This window comes from Lipophrys pholis (genome assembly GCF_963383615.2).
Source record: "Lipophrys pholis genome assembly, chromosome: 7".
Lineage (NCBI taxonomy): Eukaryota > Metazoa > Chordata > Actinopteri > Blenniiformes > Blenniidae > Lipophrys > Lipophrys pholis.
Genome location: NC_137638.1, coordinates 23242606 through 23259016, shown reverse-complemented (window position 1 = coordinate 23259016; position 16411 = coordinate 23242606).

Sequence of the window (16411 nt, the reverse complement as noted above, 5' to 3'; positions counted from 1 at the left end):
CTTAAGCTAGGGAAGGAATTGAGAGGTGGGGTGTGGTGGGGCAAAAAGGGGGATGTGTTTTTTTAGGGGGAGTATGGGGTGGGGTGGGGTTGGGGGGGGGTTGGAAATCTTCCAAACAGTGCCTTTTTGCTTTCAAAGAAAGCTCCACTTGTGTAAATGTGCTCTTTGTCCCTTGGCCTATTGTTTGAATAGCATTGTGGACTTTTTGTGGGAAGCTCACAGGGGCCTGGGGGCCTAGGGGGCCAAAGAGGGACCAAGGGGGGCTCTGCTTGAATGACTCTGACCCAGGACAACAGGGCTCTTGGGAGACCAAGGTATGATTAAGAAATATTCATGCTGCAGTCAATGAATAAACATAGAACTTCACAAATATTCTGGAATACCAATCAAATATAAACAAATAGATTTAGAAGATGTTTCTAATCCCAATTCCCAGTCTTGTGTTGAAAAAGCATTAAAGGCCTCCCCAACCATCTCATTGTATGCCGCTCTCTTTGCTGATAGAAACAATCTAAAAACAGCCAGACTCCCTCCCCCTATAAAGAGATTTCTTCATAGAGCTGAATGTCGGGAGACCCTCGCTTCAGCCAATTCATGACTTCCATCTGTCCTCACACTCAAAAGATGCCGGCAGGTGGAAGAAAAGCAAGGCACATTTGCATTTTGGGGCCATTTTTTCTGCTTTTACAGAGTGCATGGGGTCAGTCGAATAACATGTAAACCCATGTCGTTAAACTACCGAGGTAAACATGTTCAAAACTCTCATTCCTGAGAACTGATGCCACCTGGGGAAAACACATGGGCGACTGGAGAGAAATGTCTTTCAGATAAGTTCAAACACACTCGCACTCCGTTAAACAATACGGCTGCAATGCAATATTGTTGCAACAGGTGCATTTAGTTACACAGACCATATGCAGACTTATTTCCAATCCAATGGGGATAATCTAGTGAGGATAAAGTAAGACTTAGTAAATCTCTCTGTTCCTTGTTATCTCTTAAGTTTCTGTTGCTGTTTTTTTTTTTTTTTCTTTTTCCCCCGTTGGCAAATTCTTATACTGGCTGCATACCAAACCTTAAACATTCTGCTCCTCCAGTAGCTGGTTCAACACCCGATTCTCGTCTGAGCTCTCCTCTACTGTCATCTCCAGATATCCCGTGACCTCTCTTTGCTCTGAACCCCCATGAGCAGCGCACAGGCTTTCCACTGGAAGGTGATTGAGCATGGCACCCTGCTCCAGCCCTGTCCTGCTTTGTCTGGGGACGTGTGCCTGTGTCAGGAACCACAATTAGTGGGGCGCGTCCCCTACCATTAATCACAGACCAGTCCTGGATCTCAGGACCCCACAGCCACACTCGCTGACAACTTGCTCTGCATCAGCAGCCTGGTATCAACGGCATCCTCATGCGCGGAATTGGACATAACATAGAAAAGATATTAGTTCTGAGGATAATTTTCCAGTTTGGGCTGTTGAAGTCTAATTCATTCCTTTTGCTGGCAAGATGTTCCAATGAAATGATACGATGTGAAAAGTTACATCAGATGAACTTTGTAATTACTGTCGAGTCATGGAAACATTACATGCATTACAGACACTGCAACTGCAGGCAAATACAAATGTGACCTCTTGAGGAAGAAACACATCACCACTCCTCTTCTCACTCAGAAAATTCAGATCAATACGGCTGCAGGATGGTAAATACAGTATTTGTCATCAGACAATCACACATTGATGAAACAAATCAATGGATGATAGGAGGGAATGAAACAAGGCAGTGTGCTTGCTTCCTTTGCACCGCGGGGACGGGGAGGGAGACGAGGGGGAAACATGGAGGGAGGGAGGGAGGGAGGGAGGAAGATGGAGATTTGTGGCTCTCAGGGGCTGAAATTTTTCTCTTGGGTGCGATCAGTATTTTTTGTGTGTAGATAAGGGACAACCATGAGGAAAATGATGAGGGAACCTTTGGGTGGGAGCGTGTGTGTGTGTGTGTGTGTGTGTGTGTGTGTGTGCATGCGAACAGCCTTTTCGATATATTGGATTTAGCAGTTTGTTTGTCTAGTCATTATCCGCTCGATGCAAAATGTAAGAATATATGCCAAAGACATATACTTCTGTCCCGTCTTATACATTCTCACACTAATAAGAATGCTAGTCTTCCTCTCGATCTCTTTATTTAACGCCTAATGAATTCTCTCTCTCTCTCTCTCTCTCTCTCTCTCTCTCTCTCTCTCTCTCTCTCTCTCTCTCTCTGTGTATTTCTCTTGCTTTATAAAAACAGAAGAATGAAAAGCAGCCAGATGGTAGCTCAGGCCTAATATAAAATCAATACACTGCCTGACTGCCTGAAAGAGAACTGAAGGGTAAAAAAAAGAAGAAGAGTTGGTGAAAAAAAGAACATTCAAACACCGCAAATACCAGAATACAGTTCTCCTCTTTCTCTCTCACTCTCGCTTTGTGACACGCACGCACACACACACACACACACACACACACACACACACACACACACACACACACACACACACACACACACACACACACACACACACACACACACACACACACACACACACACACACACACACACACACACACACACACACACACACACACACACACACACTTGTAACGCTCTTTGAGGAGACCCGGGTGGCTGAACTTGCCCACCTCCTCCCTCTTGATGCCCCTCTAGAGCAGGTAAAGGGACTTGCTCGTGTGTGTAAATGTTTGTGTGAGAGTATCACTGTCTCACACACACACACAAGAATGTCAGGACATCTCATTGGACTGCAAATTGAGAGACAGGAGGAAGGCAAGGTGGAGATAGCCTTTGAAGAGGAAGAGGACTGAGGGCCATTGAGAAGTCATTAGGGTAATGATAATTGGCACGGTGAATGAGCAAAGAGACAAAAGGGGAGGAGATGCATGTGCATATGTGTGTCTCTGTGTGTATCTGTGTGAATGCGCGTGAGTGTGTGTGTGGGGGGTGTTTAACAGATGGAAAGAGGTGAGATGTTACAAGTTGATTTGATTGACAGCCACGTGTTCAACAGTGACGTGGGTGAACTGAGATGTGAGAACTAAGGTTTTGGAGTTTGGAATTGTCACGTATTTTATTTTTTGGTGTGAAAAGCACAAAGATTCCATGTGATATAGATGAAACAACAAGGTGTGTGTGTGTGTGTGTGTGTGTGTGTGTGTGTGTGTGTGTGTGTGTGTGTGTGTGTGTGTGTGTGTGTGTGTGTGTGTGTGTGTGTGTGTGTGTGTGTGTGTGTGAGAGAGCAGCAGTAAAGCCTGTCCCCTGGTGACTGGGCCTGCTTGCTGGGTGACAGATAGCCCAGGGAGAGAGGGGACACCAGGCTGTTTAGCTGATAATTAAGGGGGTTTTATCTTAATTTGAGCTGTTACTCTCTATCCTCTCCTGTGATTTATGAGTTGCTGGCCAGGCCTTCTCCCTTGCTCTGCCCCTTAGCATTGGGAACAAGACAAAGGAATCTCTTTCCCTCTGCGCACGTTTAACACACATTCATACATTAGGAGCGTACACGGTGTACATTATCCCTGGTGTGAAGTCTGCAGAAGTGACACACAAACTGATAATTATTCCCGAGGAATACATTTGCACGGGTGAACTCAACGGACCACAGGAGCTCAAACTACACAATATCAGCACATGTTCTGATTGATATCTGCCTGCAGTGGTGTAGCAGGTCTCTCTCCTTCGGTCTTTATTCTCCTCGGTGAGGCTCTGGTGGTAATGAATCATAGAAGAAAAGGGACTGAAGATTTAACCTCTCGCCAGCTGGCCCGGGAGACACACACACACACACACACACACACACACACACACACACACACACACACACACACACACACACACACACACACACACACACACACACACACACACACACACACACACACACAAGATAGTGTTCCTGCGAGGTGGAGTGACCGCAGGCAAGAGTTAACTCGATCTTCGGCTGGGTGGGGTATGAGGTGAAGAGGAGACAGGGCGGAGGAGTGGGGAGGTAGCGCAGGCAAACAATGTGAGCCACTGTTCTCAACCTATCACCCCCTGGGGTCACAGCGGAGAAGACATGCTAGTGCAACCTCATCTCCTCTGGTCGCCTCTCACATAAAGGCCGGGGATTTCTCCAGTGCCCCGGCTCGGATGTTGCTTTTACTCAGATTGTGGGTAGATCTTTTTGCCAAGCGTGTTTCGGGCTGTACTATAATAATCCCACAGGTATTTGGCCGGAGGGAGGGACCTTCACACTCTTGCGAGTATAGCGTCGGGAAAAACAGCGTATGAGTATGCAGGTGTGTAAGCTAAGACGTCATTCCATTGTTTCTAGGTGAACGTTTCCAGTTAGTCTACATTCAGGAGATGCCTCTCTGTGGTTGTACATTTGTTTAACCAGTAACAGTCTTTCCAGGACTTCACTTTTCAATTTCACTCTCTGTACAGTTGCCAAAAACAAGTTTGAAACTGGTTTAACAAAATTTATGAAAGACAAACATCCAAAGGGAGGAATTCCTCTGTAGAGGCATTCAAATATATTCTGCTTACTGTGTTCTACAACTTCAACAGAAAGCAAAAAACCTAATTAGCTAGACAACACATGCATATCTGCTTAATTGTAATGAAATGTACCACAGGGAATGGTGGTTCGCCACTGGATTTTGTTTTTCTTTTTTCTTTTGACCCTTAAGCCTAGAGATCCAGAAACCAGTTTATGTTTCCAAAATGATCCTCCTCATTTGCTCCTATCTCTTTTCTGCCGGGGTGAGTGAAGAAATGCAAAGGAAGTGGTGATTTCAGCCAAAGGCACGGAGTCTTCTCAGGACATGAAACCTCATCTTTCCCCTCCTCCATCCATCTAGGCTCTTAACTTTCACCCCTGACCCTGTCACACCCTCCTCTGGGCTCCAGCAACAACAAAAGCAGAAGATTAGGGAAATTGACAGGCTAGAGGGGATTACTGTAGCCCTTTTCATCTTTGGCTGCACTCACAGTTGACACAATCTGTTAGCAGTACTTCAACTTAATCTCGGTGCAGTTTACTTTTTAGCTTGTGTGTTTATGTTAGCCATGATTTGTACATAGAGTCAATTGGGACAAAATCCACTGAAGTAACAGACAAAATCAGTTTCGTGTTTGCCCGGTGTGCGTTTCCTTGAATATAACATTCAGATTAATAAACACATGATTAACAAGCTTAGTGGAGGCTGACATGTATTTGCTCTGTTCAGTCAACCCCTCAGTAGGAAGGTCACACCCACACAGGAAGTGGAGGAAGTCAGTGGACAGGGGGACACCTGGGTAAGACCCGCCCAGCAGAGGGTGTGACCTGCAGCATTTCAGCACCATTTTTGCAGGACATTTTGCAAACTGCTGTATCACTCCACTGCAAGCTGGTTGAAAGAATATGAAAAGGTAAGCAACCATTGAGACTGCTGTGAACAATAAAATAAGGATGGTTGCTTTTACAGAAGTGCAGAATTCTATTTATGCACACCTGTGCCTCCTAATTATTGTGATTAGTGTGAGAACATCCATTCATGTTTTTCCTCCTCATTCTACCATTTCTTTCCCCTTGTTAGCTCGTGAAGCGCCCCTGAAACGTCTAGGTTCCCCCAGGTCTGGCAGCGAGTCAAAACTGTGTGCTCGACCCCCGAGAAGCACGTCTGCTAACCGTTAAGCCGTTTAGCTCCTAATACCAACAACAAACACTCTTTCTGTGCTGGCCCTGGGCATACAGCACTGTGGTTGCCTGTGAGGGAGGTCAGACAACTCTATAATCGGACTCTACCCATCTGCCCTCTGCTCTCCCACACTGAGCAGCAGGTTGGGCTCCTCGGCAGGGGACTAAGTGGGACACGGGGACGCAGATGCCCATTGACATGGGACCATTCAGGGAGCTTAAGCCCCGGCATAACCACACAGTGATCTCACAATGAGCAAATCATTAAATGATGTGTACTCTGCTTGCATGTGGGCATACATTTGGTGGTGCAGCTTGTGACTAAACGTGTGGAAGTATGAGAACCGGTGTCATGAACGTGCATAATTGTGTGTGGAGAGGTGTGTGCATGTCTGTATATTTATGAAGTGCTAGATCAGACATTTAATTTGCCACAGCCTGGTGAATGTGCAGAGAGGCGTCTCACTAGATGAGTGCTGTCACCACCCTCCCCGCCCCTTTCTGCCTACCAGCATTCCTTCTCCGCTACAAGTCTCCCATCCACGTATTCTCTCTTGTGCCTCGACTTTCACTCTCCCACAGTCCTACCCCCTTTCAGCTGCTCCTGCACCCCATGCTGGGTTTAATTTGAGAGTTTCTACCCTGGATCCCGGCATCCAGCTGGAGGTGTCTCTCCACCCCTGCCTGACTGTGGAGCATCTCTCACGGATGTGCTCCACAGAGTGCTCCAACGCTCCTCGGGGCATGTAAAAGGCACGCTGGAGGGGAGGGAAGCATCAGGAAGGGTGGGGGTGGAGGCAGGTTACCCCTCAGCTCTGTGCTCTTTAACCATGCCAAGGTGCCATGGTAACAGGAAATTACCTCTCTAATGGGCGAGTCTCTCATTCGTTCTTTGTTTTTACCCCAGAAGTGTGCTGATCTCCGTGCACTCAGGGGTGTCAGTGCACAGGTGATTGGTTATGCAGAATCTCTGGTGATCTATTCGCAGTTAGACAGTAAGCCACATGGTGAACCCAGTAAGATGCAGCTTTCTGTCAGATACACTGAGATAGGACACACACAGCTGAACAAACACAATCTGAAAATACCATTTACATACAAGCACGAGTGTCTGAATGTCCTGAATAGGACATTTTACCACATGTAGCAGTTAAAAATCACATTGCTGTTTTACATCACTGAGGCGCTGTATAATGAGCTTACCATGATGTGTGTGCTTTTGGGAAAAAAAAAAAAGCAAATGTTGGGAACATGATTCACTTAAGATTTATGTTTATAATCTGAATTTAAAACATCAAGAAGTACAGCAAATAAATCAAAGTTGCACTTCAAATAAAATTCTAAGGATTATTGCTGCAAGTGACCAGCTGCAAGTGAATATTACATTTTGTCAGTAAGCTCCAGAAGATAAACACAAACATATGATTTAGAAACTATGATATAGAAAATCTATCAAAGGATTTGATGAATCGCGTTGTTGAAAAATACAGTTTTTGTTTGATGGAAAAGAATGGCTCCGATTTTTTTCTAAAACATTTAAATTTCAGTATGAATCTGTTTTGAAATTCAAAGTGGACAGAAGTAAACATATTCCAGCAGAACAGACAATACCAAACAGAGCGATTTTCCAGTTTTGTTTCTTTGAGGGAGTTTTGTTGTTTTCTGTTTGATGTTAGCAGACACAGAAAAGGCTATGCCCCAGCAGAAAAGTGGGACAAATACATTTTACTGCTTTCCTGGAATTGTTTCTTTTATACTATCCCTGTTTGTGTATCACAAACTGCAATAGAAATTGGAAGTGTTTTACCAGTTGACGACAATGATCTCAATGACCGCTGTGCCGCCTATAAAAAGCAGCAGAGGAAAGTTACCAAACAAACTGGGCAATGTCTCACTTTGTCGTCTGTCCGCCTAGATTTGCTTTTCTTGTTGTTGTTTTTGTCCTAGCTTTTGGGCCAAAGCCTTACATGTAGGCATTCATTCAACTGCTCTAACAAGCCTACTGGGGCATGAGCTGAGCTATCTGTGGGACATGAATCGGACCTGGCCAAGGGCGCAAATCACAGGGAGAAGAAGAAGAGAGACCCTGACAGCAGAGGGCTGTGGCTCCACGTTCTCCCTCCTCCCCTTTGCTCCTTGGTGGATTTTCTACTTTTCCTGCTTTCTGTGCTGCCGTTGAGTGCTCTGACTTGGCTTGTTAAAATTAGTCTCTATGCATGACAAGGGAAGAAGACAGTTGTTTTGATTGCGTGGCCTGAAACGAGCTGAGAACCTGTGTGTGTGTGTGTGTGTGTGTGTGTGTGTGTGTGTGTGTGTGTGTGTGTGTGTGTGTGTGTGTGTGTGTGTGTGTGTGTGTGTGTGTGTGTGTGTGTGTGTGTGTGTGTCATTTTGGACGGAGCTGGGATGTGATTCATCATGTGGTGGTCAGGCAGACTCAACAGGCATAACCACAGCCAGCCACACCAAGCCATCTGAGACCATGCAGCCCTGTTGGTTGGCTGCTCTCTACACACAGCATCGCTCCAAACACCCCAGGGAGGCAACAGAGGTGGCGTGTAAAACACACACAGGGGAAGAGGAGACCAGAGGCTACATGAGCTCATATATGCATTTGGTGGTGTGTGTGTGTACGATGGGAATACGTTTGATTTCATCATACATGCATTCTTGTGGAAATCAGAGGTTGTGGAGAGCTGGAACACAATGTATCTGAGAAGATCCAAAGGAAAAAAAAAAAAAGAGGAAAGCATGCTGTCCTGCTTTTTTTTATGTCTTTCTTTCCATGGTGTGCCTGTGGAGTAGGTTTCCGGCCATGATTGAGGCCTCAGGTTCATGAGACGGAGAAGCAGTGGTGGTGATGATGGTGGAGAACAGGAGGGGGGTTGAGTTTCTTCTCTTCCTCTCTGTTTCTGTTTCTCCCTATGGATTAAGCTGGATTGAGCTGAAGGACATGTCACCACAACAGTGCACTGGATGAGACAAGCCCACATTTCTCCCCCCCTCTGGCCTCCCAACTTCTCTCCATTTCCTCCTTCCTTTACACACACTCCCCCCCCCCCCCCCCCCCATTTCTTTTTTATCCTGTCCCTGCAAACACAAACACATAAACAAACTCAATTAGCTAATGACACTGGCCTGGCCATTGGGTGGTCCTAATTAACGTTTACTGGCTGCCTGATGTCAGCTCTCAGGCAGTGATTAATAACTAGCCACTTGCTACACACACACACACACACACACACACACACACACACACACACACACACACACACACACACACACACACAGGTGAGGGGTGCTGCAGACAATTCAACATGTGCCGTTTGGCTGCTAACCAATCCTGTTTTTTTTTTATAAAGAGTAGACAAGCACTCCTGAGCGGTAGAAGCTGTAATGTGATCATTAAATCCTCCATGCTGTAAAACAGATTAGAGCCTGGGGGGAGTATGGCGGAGTAGTAAGAGGCTCAGTCCAAACATAGTGGGCCCAGCAGACGGTGTGTCAACAGGCCCTGTGGAGGGCTTCTCAGGAAAGACTGCTGTTTAGCTTGCAAAGGGTTAACATCTGCTGGGCTCGCAGACTCCCTGCGTGTGACGCACTGTCTCGATGAGGGAAAGTCTAACAGGAAAGGCAGTCTAAAAAAGGTCCCTGTGCAGCGAGGGCCCAAGGTACGTTTTCTTTGGCCCTCCTTTCACATTTTTTGCACTTGTTTTTCCAATTTGCTTAACTGCAGTTCAATGGTTTTTGGATTCACAGATTGCTGGACGGTTCCCACATTGATCCCCATAGAGGAAGGGTTGTCTTACATTATGATTGTGAGGCTCTTTTTTTGTTGGGTTCGGGTTAGGGTTCGGGTTAGGGTTCGGGATTTTTGGGGTTTTGTTTTGTTTTGTTTTAAGCAGGTTTTTGGCGTAATTCCCACTTGCCTGCCCCGAGCCCGACAAGCTGGTCTTCTGTCCTTGCTGCCCATGAGTTCACCCTGCTGTTGGTGCACAATCCCTTTAAGCAGCGCACAGATTTCTGGTGATAAAATGGCATTGCACCTGACTCAAAGGCTCCACGTGTGTGTGTGTGTGTGTGTGTGTGTGTGTGTGTGTGTGTGTGTGTGTGTGTGTGTGTGTGTGTGTGTGTGTGTGTGTGTGTGTGTGTGTGTGTGTGTGTGTGTGTGTGTGTGTGTGTGTGTGTGTGTGTGTGTGTCTGTGTGTGTGTGAATGAGGTCAGTTGGGAGGGTGGACACAACGGTGACAGGGCTTCATATGTTAATACGCTGCACATGTGGCTCCGGCATTGGAGGGCTGGGGTGGTCAGAATGACCCCCTACCCATTTCCACCCCATCCCATTCATCCCCACTGAATGTGGCTCTCCATTCACGCTGCTTTCACAGAGGAGGGAGGGAAGGAGGTGGAAGGGGAAGAGAAGGAGGGGAGGAGGAGGAGGGACGGTGGTCACAGAGGGAGAGAGGTGGTCTTTCTCTTCTCTCCGACTCGGAGAGAAGGAAAAACAATTGGTGTGCAAATGGATGCCTCTTCTTATTCCTGGATGATTCCCCTCCCTCGTTTCTTATTCCTCATCCCTTCTTTTATTTTAAGTTTCTGAAGATGTAAAAAGACACACACAAAGTGGAAGAGAACTATCCTTAATTATGTATGTAAACTTTTTTATACATAAAGTGTGTGTGCACGCGTGTGTGCACCCGCACGCACACGCGCACACTAGCTAGCCTGTCAAAGGAGAAAGGCCCCCAGTGTCCTCTGTAATTTTCATAGGTCAGAACTGACAATGGCCACTTTGATAGAGAAGCTGTGGAGATGTAAATCAGCCAATGGAAGGAGACAAAACAACTGTCCTCCCACTGGCCCCCACACCCCACCAAAGAGGGGAATTTAGATTTAAAAGAGTGAGTGAGTGTGCAACACAAGAGAGAGAATGGGCGAGAAAGACATCCCTTCTGCCTCTATTTTGATGATAGTCTCCTTTCAGATTCTTAGTTGGCGGCAGAAGTGAAGGAGGTGGTGGTGGTGGTGGGGGGGATTGCAAAGGTTGCTAAAGGAACTATTTTAGTCAGTCCACCTCATTCCTGGGAAAGTTTGGAGCATCTTCTCTATTGCCTGGCACCTGGAGTGGGTCGCTGGGAAGCAGAACAATAACACTGAGGTTGGTGGGTCGTTGGAGCATGGTCCAGCTCAGCTCCAGACGTGGACACGCTCCAGGCCTCCCCTAATCCTATCACTACAGCAGCCCTGGGGCTGAAAAGACCCTCTGGAGAGGGTGGGAAAGGCTCCAGAAGAAGCAGTCACATTTAGAATATGCCTCTGTAATTAATGTAAATAAGCTCATATGAGAACTCTCATGAAAAAAAAAAAAAAAAGATTGGAAAGCTGAATATGTGCATGAGACAGAGAGATGAGAAGCCCAAATTTGGTAAGTGATGCATTTAAATGAATCACAGAAGAAACACCAACAAAGATAAAGTTGTGAACATTAACAAATTAGCGTACAAACAAAACAGCTTATAACTTGATAAGTCCAGATTAAAGTCATGAAGATGCCACTAATAATGGATTTGTCATACACACACCCTGAGGGCTGAGGAGCATGGAATCTACCCAGTTTCTGCAGAGGGGATGACAAATCGTTTATACATGTGTTACTCTGGCTCAGGACATAAATGGATTTGAGGGAAGCCCAACAACAGTAGTGAGTGGTGGGTTACCAAGGCATGCTTACGTAAATATCATACCACACAGGTTGCACACAACAAGGTGTTATGATAGAGAGGAGGAGGGTGGGCATGTTTCACTTGCAACCCCCCCCCCCCCCCCTCCACTAATGGTTGTGGTCATCGAGGATGGTATGCGTGTGTGCGGATGTTGTTTTTTTTTTGGGGGAGTGAGCGCTGCAGGGCTGTGTGGAAGCCTCCGAGTGTGAATGAGCAGCGAGGCGGTCAGGCAGACAGACAGTGGTCAGAGATAAGCAGATGAAAGCCCTGGGGATGGCTGGTGGGAGAGAGATTGATCCATCAAAGTCTACAGACAGCCTATGTGACATTTGATGCCAAACTCATGAAAACAGCACATTGAGAAGCAAACATGTGTGAAAAGAAACACTGGAAATAAATCTTTGCAGTCATTCTTACAGCAATGTTTGATTTATTTCCTGTTTCCTTTTTCCAAAAAGACAGGCACTGTCTCTTTTACTTAGAATAAACCGATAATATCAGTGAACTGAAAATATCTCAAACTTTAAAAGGGTGAAAAAAACGTAATTATAGATGAGGTGAAAATATGTGGAAGGAGTTGCTGTCAGTGAAACCTTTTGCAACTTTGGGAGAGGTTTGTGAATAACAACCATACATTTTATTCCCCCCCTTGCTTTGTATGTTTCATGACTCCAAAAAATGAAACCAAAACACATAAAATTTAACACATGAACCTTATGACTGTCAAAAGTTATTATTAGCTGAAGTCCAAGTGGAAAAAGAAAATATAGATGTAGATAATTTGTTTTTTTCCAGCCCCACTTTTTATTTGGACCATGTCTGTTTACTGTTTGCATGCAGGGATACGGGATGAAAACTGCCAATGGAAATTGCTATTAGATAATGAACTGTGTTCACTTCCAGTAGGTGCCAAACAGCCTCGGGGTTCAGAGCAGTCAAGTAACAACAACTCCTGGGTATACAGTGCAACTGACAACAAGTACGGATCATCCGGGAAAAGGGCAACATACCTCATTAAAATGTATACCGTGATTGCCCAGAGTGATGATTCAGTCATGGAACCGTTCTGTAAATGGTAGGAATCTGTATGAGGCTGTCATAGGGATATCATTTTCTTCTATTGATTCCATTTTTACGAGCAAAAACTTTATGGGCTGCAATAAAGTGTTGAGTTCAGCAATTGGGTATTATGACTGACCATTTTGGTCATTTAATGGCCCACATATTCACTCCCTGGGACCCTGTGAGGGCGCCTGTGGTTACTCACTCCTTGCCTGTGTCTGTTGGGCAGGGTAGTTTTACTGGGGATGTGAGCCTGGCAATGGGGAGCAGTGTGAGAGAGTTTGCTCAGAGCTCCTGTGCTGTGGGAGCTTCACATCAAGACACAGAGAGCGCTCTGTTCCAGATATCTGAAGAAGAAGAGCAGGAAAACGATGGCACTGAGGAGTCATGAAAAAGTGTCTTTGTGTCAGAGGGTTGAAAAACAGCCCATTTAGAGTGGTCTGCCTATTAGTCGAACAAAGACAAGGGTCTGTCTCTGAAATCTGCTGCAAAGACTATTTAGTGTGTATACTGTATCAAGGGACAGCAAACAGGATCTTCTTTTTGCGCCCAGCTCTGGCCGTGCCCCATCTTCTTAGAAAGGCCTCATCCTTTCTCTGCATTCCTCCTCTGGGCCCACAATCCTCTCTGGCCCTTTTTTCTCTGTGCTCCATTCATCTTCTCATCCAAGCTCCCCTCAAAAAAAAAAAAAAAAAAAGATTTCTTCAAACTAAAACTGCAGTATAGTTTCTATACGCCGCACAAGTAGAGAAGAAAACCCAGCTAACCTAAAGATACTGTGTAATCTCTGTCGTCTGGCTAAACACTTATGACAAGGCTAGTGGTTTTTCTGTCCCCTGCTGACCTCCTCCTCTCTCTTTTCCTCTCTCTTCCATCCAGCTCTAAGTCACTTTAACACCACTCGCGATTCTTCTATCTTCTCACTCCAGCTCGCAGCCACATATGACACTGCTTTGTCATTTTTTGACAGAGACATGTTGTCTTAGAGGCTTCTGGTTGATGTGATCATGTGGGACACAGCTGTGGCTCCATGCCTGCTTCTTCACCACGGGGCAGTTCGGTAGCGTTGTACGTTGTTTATTTGTGCCCATATGGGAGGCAGAGCAGCATAACTATTCTATCAGCCATGATAGTTATTTTGTAGGCATGTTGGGTGTGTCAGGACTCATTAAGTCACACGTTCATCTGAGTACAAGTATAAAAATGGATCACTCTTCTTGTGGTGGTAACAAGTGTTTAATATTCTTTATTTGAGTCAAATGAGCTAAACTCATATGACTCGTGTTATTAACACACTAAAGCAAAGTCTTTGGGTTACAAGATGGAACAAGTCAGAGGAGCAGTAATGTACTAAACATAGATGTACTGACATAACCTCCTACAACCACACACCGACACGTTTTAATTTACGACCACACATCTGAAGACACACAGTATAAATAATAGATGATACAAGCATACGCTCCCATACAATTGTGTTAAGCTGCAATTCACTGATTCACCTCAGGCTGACGACACATTAAAGGGAGCTTCCTGTGGTAGAGGGGAATGTGCCCTTACTTGAAGTGCTGCTTCCATCTCCACTGACTCACGGACACCTGTGTTGCTGATGAACTTTGACCCGTCAGCAACTGAGCTGTGGCTTCTGCCACCCGTGCATCTTAATCTCACTCTGTTCATCAGGTGACCCTTGACCTTTTTTTATTTTGGTGCAAATTATTGTCTTCCTTTCTGTGACAAACCCGAATAGTGGCACAGGGTTGCTGTGAGTTTGATGTATCGATACGCTTGTGTACATTAATTCATCCGCTTATTAGTGCCGAATGCCCAGATTCTATATGGGATTTTACATTCATGGCGTGGACTCGAGGTAAAAATGCTGTGGGGCATCTTCTATACGATACGGTTTATGAAATGGCTCATTGGGCTGTTTATTACACCACATGCAGATCAGATGGAAGCACTCTGTATGATATACTGACCACAACTGATGTATTTCACCACTACCACCTTACGTCAATATTTTAGTACTCTTTATATTTTCCTTTAATGCCTTGAAGGTACCCTGCAGTCAGGAAATAATCATCATTAAGTGACACAAAGTATTGACAATCAATAGGTTTACCTGTGACTGACGTTCCAATGATTTTGAAGTCCCAGTGAAACTATATCTTGGGGCTGATGTCGTTCCAGGATATTTGAATACCTCACTCACCTCCTCTTCCTATCTTAATATTGAATATTTGCCTTCAGACCGTGTTATCTAGAGGTTGTGTTATGCTCAGCCATATAGTTCTAAACCCTACAGTACAATGTGTATCTTTCCACTGACTAATTTTAAATCCTTGGCAAGCGAATGGAGTAGGAGGAACAGGATAGTCTACTCCTAGTCTAAGCACTGAGCTGTTTGGCTTCATCTCCATCTGCCTGAATGTGTGTAGGACAGTATGGATCAGTCCAAGGAATGTTGTACTGATGCCATAATCATAGTCTAAGGGCTTAGGTCTACACATGGTATCCCAGCGGAAAAGATGAGCACATATATCTGATTAAAGAGACCATCTACTGACTTCAGTGTCATTTGTCAGGATGTGTGCAGCCAGATATGAAAGCAATTAACTCCTTTTTATTTTGGTGAAATTCTGAACAATTTGTGATCGTACAAAGTCGAAAAGCTGATGTAGTCCCCCGCTGTGCTGTGTTTCCAGGCGAGAGTTATTCCACAGAAACCGGATTTGGACATAGATTGCTTCGCTCCCTGTTGTATAATGCACTGTCAGGAGATGTCACAACCTGTGCAGAATAATCCATATGGTCTCTCCTGCCTCCTCGGCTTCACTCCCTCAAGAATAATGGCTAGAAGAAGCAGGGAGAGCAGGAGAATGAGAGAAGGTGAAAGTGAGAGTTTCCTCCTACAGTGACTGTATAGAACATGATGTGCACTTATGTGCTTTGTACTTTGTGGAGCTGCCCTTTATGCTCATAGATTTTCAGATGATGTTGGTAGGGAATCAATGGGACACGGCCAGTACCAGGAATGCAAGTCCTTTGGAGGAAAGCCGCGGTTAGATGGTATTGGGAAATAGATTTTCTTCAGCACCCCCAACCCCCTTCACCACGATGGGCTCCACAAACGCTCACTTTGATACTTACTGCAATTACTTCACAGTCAACAGAGAGCGATGGGGACTTGGCAGGGTAAAAATTTTGACTGTGCACATTTGATTAGAAGGAATTATGGATGAGTGGTGAAGTAATCTACGTGGTTGTGTAGGTGTGTATGTCCAGGTGTTCCCCCCATTGAACATTTACATGTATAACAACGCAAGAAAATCTCCCAGAAGCCTCTGTTGTCACATTCCATACTTGTGCAGGCATGTGGAAATGGACACACACATGCACACAGACACAGACACACACACACACACACACACACACACACACACACACACACACACACACACACACACACACACACACACACACACACACACACACACACACACACACACACACACACACACACACACAGCTTGTTTTTTATCCCCTTAGGAATCTAGTGGAAGGTGTCAGGTCCGTCTCTGGTCTATCTCTGGCTCTGCACACAAGCTTCCCTCTCCTCCCTTTCTGTCTGTCTCTCTCATTCCCTCCACCACTCTTCTCCCCCTCCCCTCCTTCCTTCAGGCTTCACTATTATCTCTTCCCGTCCTCATCCTCTCTGTCTCCCTCTCTCTCTCTCTCTCTCTCTCCCCACTTCTCCTGGACTCCTGATCTCCTTTCTCCTACTCATTTCTCCCACTCCTTGCCTGTCTTCCCTCCTCCCTCAGACCTCTCTATCTCCACTCTCTCTACCCCCTCATCTTTTTGTGTCTGCCTCTCTCCTCTCCCTCATCTCTCTTTTTTTCCCCTCCTGTCCTCC